General features: G+C 44.7%; 1 pseudogene; it reads right to left on the reverse strand.

Moving 5' to 3' along the window:
* Positions 1-7,573: 7,573 nt before the first annotated feature.
* LOC127032569 (olfactory receptor 14A16-like) lies at positions 7,574-8,496 on the reverse strand (annotated as a pseudogene).
* Positions 8,497-12,027: the final 3,531 nt, after the last annotated feature.

The raw sequence follows: 12,027 nt of genomic DNA on the forward strand, positions 1-12,027 counted from the left end.
AATCAACCAAATACAGTACATCCTTGCTATAACGAACCCTTGAAAATATAAGCCATTTGTTCGTTAAAGCCAGGGGTTCATCATAGCAAAAGAGCCCTGCTGCTGGGGGCAGCAGCTGACACCTTGAGCCCCATGGCCATGGCAGAGGCTGACAGCTTTTCCGGCCCTGGGTCAGTAGTGGGGGCAGACAGCTCCTCTGGCCTTGGTGCCACAGCGGGGGCAGAAAGTTTACACCCCATCCTGAAGAAAGGAGAAGAGACAGAGACCCCATGTGTGACTTTGATATGGTAACTGATTTTATGTGGAAAGTGCTCTGATACCATGGTGATGGGTGGCAGTACAAAAGCCTCAGACTGATCGATTGAGCAATAGATGGAGGGGTATCTATGGGGATGGATGGATAGCTAGACAGAGATAAGTTCATTGAGGATAGGTCCAGTAATGGCTATTAACCAAGAGGGTCAGGGATGCAACCCTGTGCTTTGGGTGTCCCTAAGCCTCTGACTGCCAGATGCTGGAATTGGACAACACAGAATGGGTCACTCAGTAATTGTCCTGTTCTGTTCATTCTCTCTGAAGCATCTGATATTGGCCAGTGTGTGAAGACAGGATAATGGGCTAGAGGGATCTTTAGTCTGACCCAGTATGGCCATTCTTATGTTCTTAGATAGACAGATAGATTTTGATCTTATTTATGTAAGTGTAAATTTATAGTAACTCCATTGACCTGAGTGGAGTTTTTCTATATATTTACCAGTGTAAATTCCTCAGCGTGCATAAATGGATTGCTTGTTATGGTCTCATGGAGACAATAATGTCAACAGTTAATTATATTTTTTTAAGAAACACAGAATGAGATGATGGTCATGGGAGAAATATGGCCATTTTATTTTAAGGAGAATAGCCTTGACACAATCATTTTCAAGAGGGCAGCTTCCATATAGTTTTTCCTCATGCTATAAGTGATCGGTTTCATCAAGGGACACACTGCGGAATAAAAAACAGCCACCATGAGATCCAGACCTGAGACTGAGCTGGAGGTGGCTTTAATACAGGCAAATCTGGTAGTGCAAACAAACACAGAGACCACAATGAGGTGAGGGAGGCAGATGAAGAAAGCTTTATGCCGGCCCTGCTCAGAGGGGATTCTCAGCACTGTTTTCAAGATCAGAACATGTAACACAATTATAAAAACAAAGCATCTTAAGGCAAAGTACACGCTAAAGGCAATAGCCCCAGTATCACTGAAATATGAGTCGTAACAACTATGTTTGAGGAGCTGGGGGTTTCACAGAAGAACTGATCCAGCTCATTGTCTCCACAGAAGATTATTGCAAACATATTCCCAGTGGGCAGTGCAGAATTGAGAACTGCAGTGATCCAGTTACTGGCTGCCATTTGGAGACAAGCTCTCTGTCTCACAGTCCAGTGGTTGGCAGATGGTGACATATCAGTTCTATGGCATGACGATCAGTAAGAGAAGCTCATCTGTAGCAAAGAAAAGGAAAAGAAAGACTTGGGTGACACATCCATAATACAAAATGGCCCTGGTGCTTAAGAGGGAACTGGCCATCGACTTGAGTATGGAGATAGAGATTGAGCCGAGGTCTAGGACGGACCGATTCATCAGGACGAAATACATGGGCGTGTGAAGATGGTGATTGAGGGCTATGGGTGTGATGATGAAAAGATTCCCCATCAGGGCTGCCAGGTCAATTCCTAGAAACACTATAAAATGCAAAAATTGGCAGTTCCCAAACATCAGAGAATCTCAGGAGAAGGAATTCAGTCCTGGTGATTCGGATGGATATTTTCTTCCTCAGTACATCATGTGATGGCTGTGGAGGGAAGGACAAAGGCTGCAAGGTTCAGCTGCAGTCAGTATAGGCCTTGCCAGAGCCCTAGGCATAACTAATAGTATGAACAAAAGGCTGCAAAACAAAGTAGACCTGATCTTGGCATTGTCAGTAACCTAGTCCCAGATTTGGACCTTAGCGTCCAAAATATGGGGGTTAGCATGAAAACCTCCAAGCTTAGTTACCAGCTTGGACCTGGTACTGCTGCCACTACTCAAAAAATTAGAGTGTTTTGGGGCACTCTGGTCCCCCCAAAAACCTTCCCTGGGGGCCCCAAGGCCCAAATCCCTTGAGTCTCACAACAAAGGGAAATAAACCTTTTCCCTTCCCCCACTCCAGGTGTTCCTGGAGAGATACACAGAAGCCACCTCCGTGAATCTAAACAGAGGGATTCCACCCTCCCCGTTCCCAGCCTGGAGAACAGAATTACAGAGAGTCAATCTCTCTTCCCCCTTCACTCAGAGTGAATGCAAAGTCAGGCTAGTACATCTAACACACACAGGTTTTCCCCTGACTTCTTCCTCCCACCAATTCCCTGGTGAGCTGCAGACCCAATTCCCTGGAGTTCCTCACTAAAGAAAAACTCCAACAGGTCTTAAAAGAAAGCTTTATATAAAAAAGAAAGAAAAATACATACAAATGGTCTCTCTGTATTAAGGTGACAAATACAGGGTCAATTGCTTAAAAGAAATATGAATAAACAGCCTTATTCAACAGAATACAATTTAAAGCACTCCAGCAACTATAGACATGTAAATACAAAACAAAAAACCAACTTTGTACTCACAACTTGGAAACAGAAGATTAGAAAGCAAGAAATAGAAAAATCCTTCTCTAGCTGAGAGAGATTCAGGCAGAAGACAAAGAACTCAGACACAAACTTCCCTCCACCCAGAGTTGAAAAAAGTCTGGTTTCCTGATTGGTCCTCTGGTCAGGTGTTTCAGGATACTTTTTTTTTTCAGGTGACAGAGACATTAACCCTTAGCTATCTGTTTATGACAGGCATAATAGTAACACACCAGGTATTGACTTCCCAAGTAAGCACATTCCTGACTGGAGAGGATGGTAAAAGAACACCCAGAGCTCTCAAATAAACTCGTAAACAAATTTCCAAGAGATGATACAGGAGCACACTGGCCCCTAGTAAAATAAGGAGGAGAGGACAGGATAATGGCTGAGGATGTTTTCTTTGACGAAGCAGGTACAAGTTGTAGGGCTGGTAATTGACAATGTCTGGGGTGTAATATGTAATTTGTTTCTATCAATGTATAAAAGGAGAAGTTGTGGGGGAGGCATCTTTATGTCAGCTAAGGACACAGGATTCTGTATGTTGACTGAGCCTTTCCCTTGTTGTTAGAGGGCTTATTCCTTCACCCACTCACTTCCCTGGTCCTTGCATGAACAGAGAGCAAGAATACCCAAAGTCAGAAGGTGCAAACAATTCAATGTTTAATGGGGTGAACTTCCAGCAAGCATGATTCCAGTTTCATTCCTCAGTGTCCCCCTTCCCAGCTCTGACACCACAGAGCCTTGTCTGCGGCCCTGTTCCCATTCCCACCCTTAGTAAAACATGATTCCAATTCCCCCACCCCCATTCCCTGTTCCCATTCTCTCCCTTACTTCCTGATTGACTGCAGACTATCTAGTAAAACTTGAGTTTTGTTTAGCTATACCTTAACCAATCATTTTACTGAAATTTAACTAACCAATCCTGACACATTGTAACATGGTTATTTAACCAATTGCATCCCACCAGCTTAATTGGTTTACACACAACAAAATTAATTATACAGCAGACAGAAACAATCACAGAACCAGACAGAGATTTTACAGATAAACAATAGGGAAGCAGAGACTACAGTGATAGAACAATACAGAAATGAGGATCTCACATCTCAGCTATTGATAGACAGGATGCTATCAAACTAAGTTTCCTTTTACATCTTCTAGGCTCTTCCCTTTCTCTGGAGGTGATAGATTGGATTGCCTCATTTCAGTGTGACTAGTTTGGAATGCTAGGATGTGACCATTTGTTTCCCAGCTGCCTCTGCTGCTTAGCCAAAGGCTTAGCCTAAAAACAGGGCCTCAGACTGTCACAGTAAGATAAGGCCCTTACGCTGGCAGGTAGTGATTTGATTCTTTTTTTTATACCTATATAACTAGTTAAGTGATAAGAGTACACCTAAATTCTTAAAGTATAGGCCTTTGCGACAGGCCTGACTATCTGTATCCTAATACTTGTGTCATAAACAGATAAGTAAGAGTTAATAGAACAAAAGTGCTTCATATCTCCTTTGCCTGGAAAGGGTTAACAAGATCAGTGAGCCTGGCTGTCACCTGACCAGATGACCAATCAGAGGACAAGATACTTTCAAATCTTGAGGGAGGGAAGTTTGTGTGTGTGTGCTGTTAGTGTTTGGTTGTGATTCACTCTGGGGGCTCAGAGGAACCAGACGTGCAACCAAGTTTCACTCCAATCTCTCCGATACAGGCTCTTGTAAGTTCAGAATAGTAAGTACTAGGTAGATAAAGCGAGTTAGGCTTATGTTTGTTTTTTTTATTTGCAAATGTGTATTTGGCTGGAAGGAGTTCAAATTTATATTTGGCTGAAAGGATTTTAATTTGTACTTGTATACTTAGGCTGGGAGGGTATTCCCAGTGTCTATAGCTAAAAGACCCTGTAACATATTCCATCTTAAATTTACAAAGATAATTTTTACCTTTGTTCTTTCTTTAATTAAAAGGTTTTCTTGTTTAAGAACCTGATTGTTTTTTTATTCTGGTGTGAGACGTCAGGGGACGGGGTCTGGATTCACCAGGGAATTGGTGGGGAGAAAGGAGGGAAGGGGGAGAGAGAGGCTAACTTCTCTCCGTGTTAGGATTACTGTCTCTCTCAGGGAGAGTCTGGGAGGGGCAGAAAGAAGGAGGGAGGAAGGTGGATTTTCCTCTCTGTTTAAGATTCAAGGAGTTTGAATCACAGTGATCTTCCAGGGTAACCCAGGGAGGGGAAGCCTGGAAGAGGCAACGGTGAGGGAAAGGGTTTACTTTCCTTGTGTTAAGATCCAGAGAGTCTGGGTCTTGGGGGTCCCCGGGCAAGGTTTTGGGGGGACCAGAGTGTACCAGGCACTGGAATTCCTGGTTGGTGGCAGCGCTAGAGGTTCTAAGCTGGTAATTGAGCTTAAAGGAATTCATGCTGGTACCCCATCTTTTGGACGCTAAGGTTCAGAGTGGGGATTTATGCCAATGACAGCTTGTCATGGACATACATGTGTTAGTGCTGAATCTGGCAGCAGTGTTGCACACCAGATATGGTGCTAGAGCAAGAAGTCTGGTCCTCTTGATCTCCTCCAAGTCCACCTGTCCTCCATGTCAGGATAGAGTCACAGAGTTCAAGGCCAGAAGGAACGACCAGATCATCCAGTCTGACCTGCTCTATGACAACACTACCTGGAACCCACAGACCAAACCCAACAACTGAAATTAGACCAAAGTGTCACAGCCCTCAGGAGACTAGACAGTTCTGTGCCACTGGCAGACCGTAGGAGAGACCGAGGGGCACCAATGCCTGAAGGCCCTGCAATGGAAGGGAAATGATGGAGATTCACCCAGAAAATCATGGCAAGTGACCCGCACCACACATTACAGAGGAATGTGAACCCCACCTCCCCCAAGGTCCCTGCCAATCTGACCGGGGAAAAAATTCCCGACCCCCACATAGCGATCAGTTAGAGCATGTGGGCAAGACCAAGACAGCCAAACTCCCAAATGAGAAAGAATGGCTCAGTGACACCTCAGAGCCCTGGCACATCCCACCCATTGGCCCATCTCCAACTAGGGTTGCCCTATGCTTCAGAGATTAAAAAAAAACAATCTCCCAGAATACATTGGGTGGGGTGGAGGAATCCCTTCCTGACACCTGCCAGTGGCCAGATGAAACCCTAAAGTATGAGCTTTTAGAACCATAAGACATATGCAACAAATGAGCCCCAGGATTGTTGAGCCTGGCCCACCACCATCACAAGTAGTCCCATCATACAATCCCACTCAGACAAGTGTCCATCTCGCTCTTCAAACTAATTCAGTTGTTTGCCTCCCACAACTTCTATTGGGAGGCTGCTCCGGAACATTGCCCCACTAGTGGTTAGAAACCTCCCTGGAAATTTTTAGCCAGTCTCTCCATTTTTCACATGGCCAAATGTACACGTGAGCTAGGCTAACACAGTCTGGCTCCTTGGACCCCTCTAGTGGTTAGATCACAAATGGTATTTTATAAGAGCATGGGCCGAGTCCCCAGCTGGTGTCAATGGATATACAGCTCTATTGGAAGCAGTAGGTCAGATCCACAGATGCTGCAAATTTCTTTAGTGCCACCACAGTCAATGGAACTACACTGATGTGCTGAAGGTCTACCCGAAATGTCTTCTCACCTACTCCAGTCTCACACCAGTCTGACTCCTTTGGTTCCAACGAAGCCACTCCTGATTTATGCACACAAGCAAGATAACTCCAATTATTATTTTCAGTGGCCATGGAATGGGTGCATGTGGCTAAGCAGTGTAACGGATATTATTTTGGCACAGAATGAAAATCTGATTCCTCTCGTGCACACAATTTACACCCATTTAACTCAACAACTGGACCAGATTTTCTACTAGTGTAAATCACCCCAGGAGCAGTGACATCAGTGGAATTAATCTGGATTTGCATTGATGCAACTGTCATAACTTAGTCCCAGATTTGGACCTTAGCGTCCAAAATATGGGGGTTAGCATGAAAACCTCCAAGCTTAGTTACCAGCTTGGACCTGGTACGTCTGCCACCACCCAAAAAATTAGAGTGTTTTGGGACACTCTGGTCCCCCTGAAAAACCTTCCCTGGAGACCCCAAGACCCAAATCCCTTGAGTCTCACAACAAAGGGAAATAATCTTTTTTCCCTTCCCCCCTCCAGGTGCTCCTGGAAAGATACACAGACACAAGCTCTGTGAATCTAAACAGAAGGAGTCCACCCTCTGTAATTCCAATCCTGGAAACAAAAGCACTTTCCTCTTCACCCAAAGGGAATGCAAAATCAGGCTAGCAAATCCAACACACACACATCTCCCCCTGATTTCTTCCTCCCACCAATTCCCTGGTGAGTACAGACTCAATTTCCCTGAAGTTCCCCATTAAAGAAAAACTCCAACAGGTCTTAAAAGAAAGCTTTATATAAAAAAGAAAGAAAAATACATACAAATGGTCTCTCTGTATTAAGGTAACAAATACAGGGTCAATTGCTTAAAAGAATATTGAATAAACAGCCTTATTTAAAAAGAATACAAATCAAAGCACTCCAGCCACTATAGACATGTAAATACAAAAACAACAAAACCATGTTTGGTGCTCACAACTGGAAACAGAAGATTAGAAAACAGAAATCACTTCTCAAAGCTGAGAGAAAAGCAGGCTGACAGACAAAGACTCAGACACAAAATTCCCTCCACCCAGAGTTGAAAAAAAATCCTGTTTCCTAATTGGTCCTCTGGTCAGGTGGTTCAGATACTTCTTTCCAGGTGAAAGAGACGTTAACCCTTAGCTATCTGTTTATGACAGCAACTGAGATCAGAATCAGACCGGGTTGTGTGCAAACTGTGTGGTCATGGAAATAACTGACATTAAATGAACAGATACTAAGTAAGAAAACTTTTATTAGATAAAGACAGATTAATTCTTGGTGAATTACCTACACGCAGTCAGTGTTTTCAGAGCAGCTTTCATCTCTTTTTGTTCCTCATGCTGTAGATAATTGGATTCATGATTGGTGGCAATACAGAATAGAGAACAGCCATCACAAGATCGAGAGCAGATGTGGAGTTGGAGGTGGGTTTCAGGTAGCCAAAGGCCCCAGTGCAAACAAACAAGGAGACCACAGTGAGGTGAGGAAAGCAGGTGGAGAAGGCTTTATGTCGGCCGTGCTCAGAAGGGATTCTGAGCACTGTTTTGAAGGTCTGAACATACGACACAATGATAAAAACAAAACAGCCTAAGACTAAACACACACTAAATGCAAGTACTCCAACTTCACTGAGATATGAATCAGAGCAGGCAAGCTTGAGCAGCTGGGGAATCTCACAGAAGAACTGATCTACCACATTGCCTCCACAGAACGTCAATGAAAACATGTTCCTGGTATGTAGTACAGAGTAGAGAATCCCACCGATCCAGGCACCGGCTGCCATTTGAACACAAGCTCTGCTGTTCATCATTGTCTCATAGCGCAGTGGTTGGCAGATGGTGACATATCAGTCATATGCCATGATGGTGAGAAGGGAAAAATCTGCTCCCAACAAGAAGAAGAGGAAAAAGACTTGGGCAACACATCCAGCATAGGAAATGGACTTGCTGTTCATGAGGGAGTTGGCCATGGATTTGGGGACAATGACAGAGATGGAGCTAAGGTCTAGGAGTGACAGATTCATCAGGAAGAAGTACATGGGAGTGTAAAGGTGATGGTTGAAGGCTATAGCCATGAAGATAAGAAGATTCCCCATCAGAGCTGCCAGGTAGATCACTAGAAACACCACAAAGTGCAAAATCCGCAGCTCCCAAACGTCAGAGAATCCCAGGAGAAGGAACTCGGTCACGGTGGTTCGGTTGGACATTTTATTTCTCAGGACATCATGTGATGGTGTCGGGGTGGCAGGGGAGAGACAAGAGCAAGGCCAGGATTAGATTAGTGAAATAACTCTCCTTTTGTGAAAACCAATTAAATTTCCTTGAGTCAGACCCTTACCTTGTGAGGATTGGTGTAATATGGGAATGAGGATGGGGAAAACAGTAGAAAATAATAGTGTTACTCCTGATTTACACTGGGGTGAGAGAAAATAGAATCATCTCAACGGACTCCAGTGCAAGTTACTCCTAATTTACACCAGGATGATGGAGAGGAGAAATAGGAACAATTGCTTTCGAGGTATTTGTATACCTCTGTCACCCAGAGGTGGGCGAACTATGGATAACAGTGTATAAATGTTGCTACCCTCAGTGTACCGAAGGGAATTGGGGGACTGCCTGGCCAGATTCTGCTGCCGGGGCACTGCTGTGAATGTGAGGTAATTTCACTGCATGCCATGGAATTACTCCCCATTTATACTGCTCTAAATGGGAACAGAATCTCGCATGGAGGTGACTGAACCCAGCCAGCCATATTTACACAGTGAATTCGACTCAGAAATAAAGCCCAGGAGTCCTGATGCCCCATCCCCTGTTCTAGCTGAAATTGTTCTGAAATGAGACTGTCTCAGTCTTTCCTGTTGAAGCTGCTCCACTTTGTATCAATAATTAAATAGTCATTGGAGCAGGGACTTGAATTTGGCTTTTCCAGACACCAGGTGAGTGCTCCACGCAGAAGAATCTCTCACATATGTTTGTTGGCCCAATGGCTCTCCATTGTCACTCGCAGCAGTCATTCCTGATGGCAGTGGAGACGATGAGATGCAGTGGTTAGAGGAGGGGACTGGGAGTCGAGACACTCTCCTGTAAAGGAGGAATTCAAATCCTTTCTCATCATCAGTCAGAGGAAGGGATTGAACCTGAGTCTGTCACAGGCCAGCCAAGTGCCCTAACTACTCAGCTTTATGTTATGAAGGGTGCCTGCCCCAGAGTCCTTATGAGAGAAAGAAATAGAACCCCCAGTTCCGGCTCCTCTTCTCTCCACCCTTGATGGAATTTCTGCCCAGGGCCACACATAGAACTCAGGATTCCTGGCTCTCAGTCCCCACTTCTCTTACCCACTAAACCACTGATGGGCAAAATACGGCCTCAGGCCACATCCTGCCCGTGGGACTGTCCTGCCTGGCTCCTGAGCTCCTGGCCCAGGAGGCTAGGCCCCGACCCCTCACCTGCTGTCCCTTATCCCCTGGAGAAATGGTCTGGGCAACAGGGCTGTGAGCTCCTGGGGCAGTGCATCTGCAATGCCTGGTCTGACCTGGTGCTCTGAGCTGTGTGGCGGCGGCTGTGGCAGCGTGGCCCAGCTCTAGCTGGGCAGTGTGGCTGTAGCGCTGCCAGTCACCAGTGCTTCAGGGAGTGCAGTAAGGGGGTAGGAAGCAGGTGCTGGGGAGCAGTTGGATCGAGGGTGAGGAGTTTGGGTGGTGGTCAGTGGCAGGGGTCTGGATAGGGGGCAGGGAGGATGGAAGGGAAACAGGGGGATGAATGGGAGCAGGGGTCCCGGGGGGCAGTCAGGAAGGAGGAGGGGTTGGATGGGGTGGCTGGGAGCAGTCAGAGACAGAAGTTCCAAGGTCAGTCAGGGGACAGGGAGAAGGGGTGGTTGGATAGGGCAGGGGTTCCAGGGGGGCCGTCAGAGAATGGGGGGTGAATGGGACAGGAGTCTGCGGGGACAGATAGGAGGTGGGGGCCAGGATCTCCATACAATTTATGAAACCCGATGCAACCCTCAGGCCAAAAAGTTTGCCAGCCCCTGCACTAAACCTCGCTCCCTTCCCAGAGCTGAGGATAAAACCAAAGAGTCCTCACTCCTAGTCCCCATTTCTCTAACCCTCTAGACTCAATGCCTAAAAGACAGAAGTAACAATAAACTTAGAACTAGACTAAACCTGATGTAGATAGGTAGGTAGGTAGATAGATCGATGTAACAACAAACTAACAGACAGAAACAAATAAGAAAAGAACAGATACAGAGTGAGAGAGAACCACAGAACTAACAAACTAACAGATAGAGAAGTAAAAACAAGCTAATTGAGAGAGAAAAGTACAGACAGAGAGCAATAACAACAAACTAATGTATATAGAGAGAAAAGTAACAAAGAATTGATAGAGTTTGTCACAATTTTAATGTAAATTGCTCAATCCATTCTAAAAAAAATATGTGTGTCTATTTGATCAATTCCCCCACTCCCAAGAGAAGGAAACCGAGGCATGGATATTCTGCTTTCTTTCCTAAGGTAAATGCTTTGGACTACTTCAGTTTCCCATGCTCAAATTGAACTAAGAGTGAAACTGAAAAAAACAAGTATTGTCATTTACAATTTTGTTATTGAAGAGCCACTCTGTAACTCCCAAATATATTTTATTTGCAAGAGCAAACTTACGGTGTTGGTCTGTGTGGAATCCTCCCAGACTGAGATGTCTTTTCTCCTCCAGCTACATACAGCAATTGGTTTCTCCTTTCTCTCTAGCCTCATACACACTGCTCTATCAACCAATCTCTCTGTCTAATGCCCTTATCACTGTACTATGAGACTGTTCCCCCACCACACTGAGGCTGAGCTGCTGGAAGTACACTGAGATCTGTGCTGTCTGCAGATGAGCTGTGTGTCAAAAACTTTGGTGATGCAGGAAGGTCATTTATCTATGTCTGTTTTCTAAGGGCTTGTGGGCCTCACTCCTTGGAACCCTCAACAGCCCAGAGGCAACAATTAATTTATCTTGCCCTCTACTTCTGTGAAGAGATTCCAGAAACTAAAATAATCAGAATTACAACGAGGCAGCAGGATATAGAGGAAAGATTGTGAAGCAAACACTGCGGGCACACAGGACTGTACTCCAAACGTCTGGCATCAATTCCTAGCCCTGCTGCTGACCTGCTGTGTTACCTTGGGAAAGTCAATCCCTGGGGCTGTCTTTTCCTTCCCACCCTTTGCCTGTCCCTGGGGCGGAGATTGTATCTTACCTAATATAATGGGCCTCTCATATCAAGTGCAACTTTCAGATAATTAATTATTAAAAAGCTAAGGGTCAAAGGGTCCTGAGACCTGATCCCAACCATTCCCATGACTTTGTTCAGTCCCTTCACTGCTCCATTCCTCAGTTTGTCAACCGTCCAATGGGGATAATAATTGCAACTTGGAGGATAATTCATAATTAGTGGAGATGCTCAAAAATATCTTCCTGTCAAAACAGCCTTTTTAAGAAAAATTGCTTGTCATTGAAAATAATTGTGGTTTTGAAAAAATTCATTTTGAATTAATTTTTCTATGGCATTTGGTTTGTCGGTGGGGGGAAGCTGTTTTTGGCTCTGTTTTTATAAGACCTTGGAGATGAAAAACTTTTTTGTATATTTTTTCAGGTTTTTGGGGGAAAGTTTTCAAAATCAGAAATCTTTTCCAAAAACTAGAACATATTTAGCTTAAAGTGGAATTTTTACTAGAGAAGGTTATTGAAAACCAAACACTTCT

This window comes from Gopherus flavomarginatus, chromosome 12, assembly GCF_025201925.1.
Source record: "Gopherus flavomarginatus isolate rGopFla2 chromosome 12, rGopFla2.mat.asm, whole genome shotgun sequence".
NCBI classification, from domain to species: domain Eukaryota; kingdom Metazoa; phylum Chordata; order Testudines; family Testudinidae; genus Gopherus; species Gopherus flavomarginatus.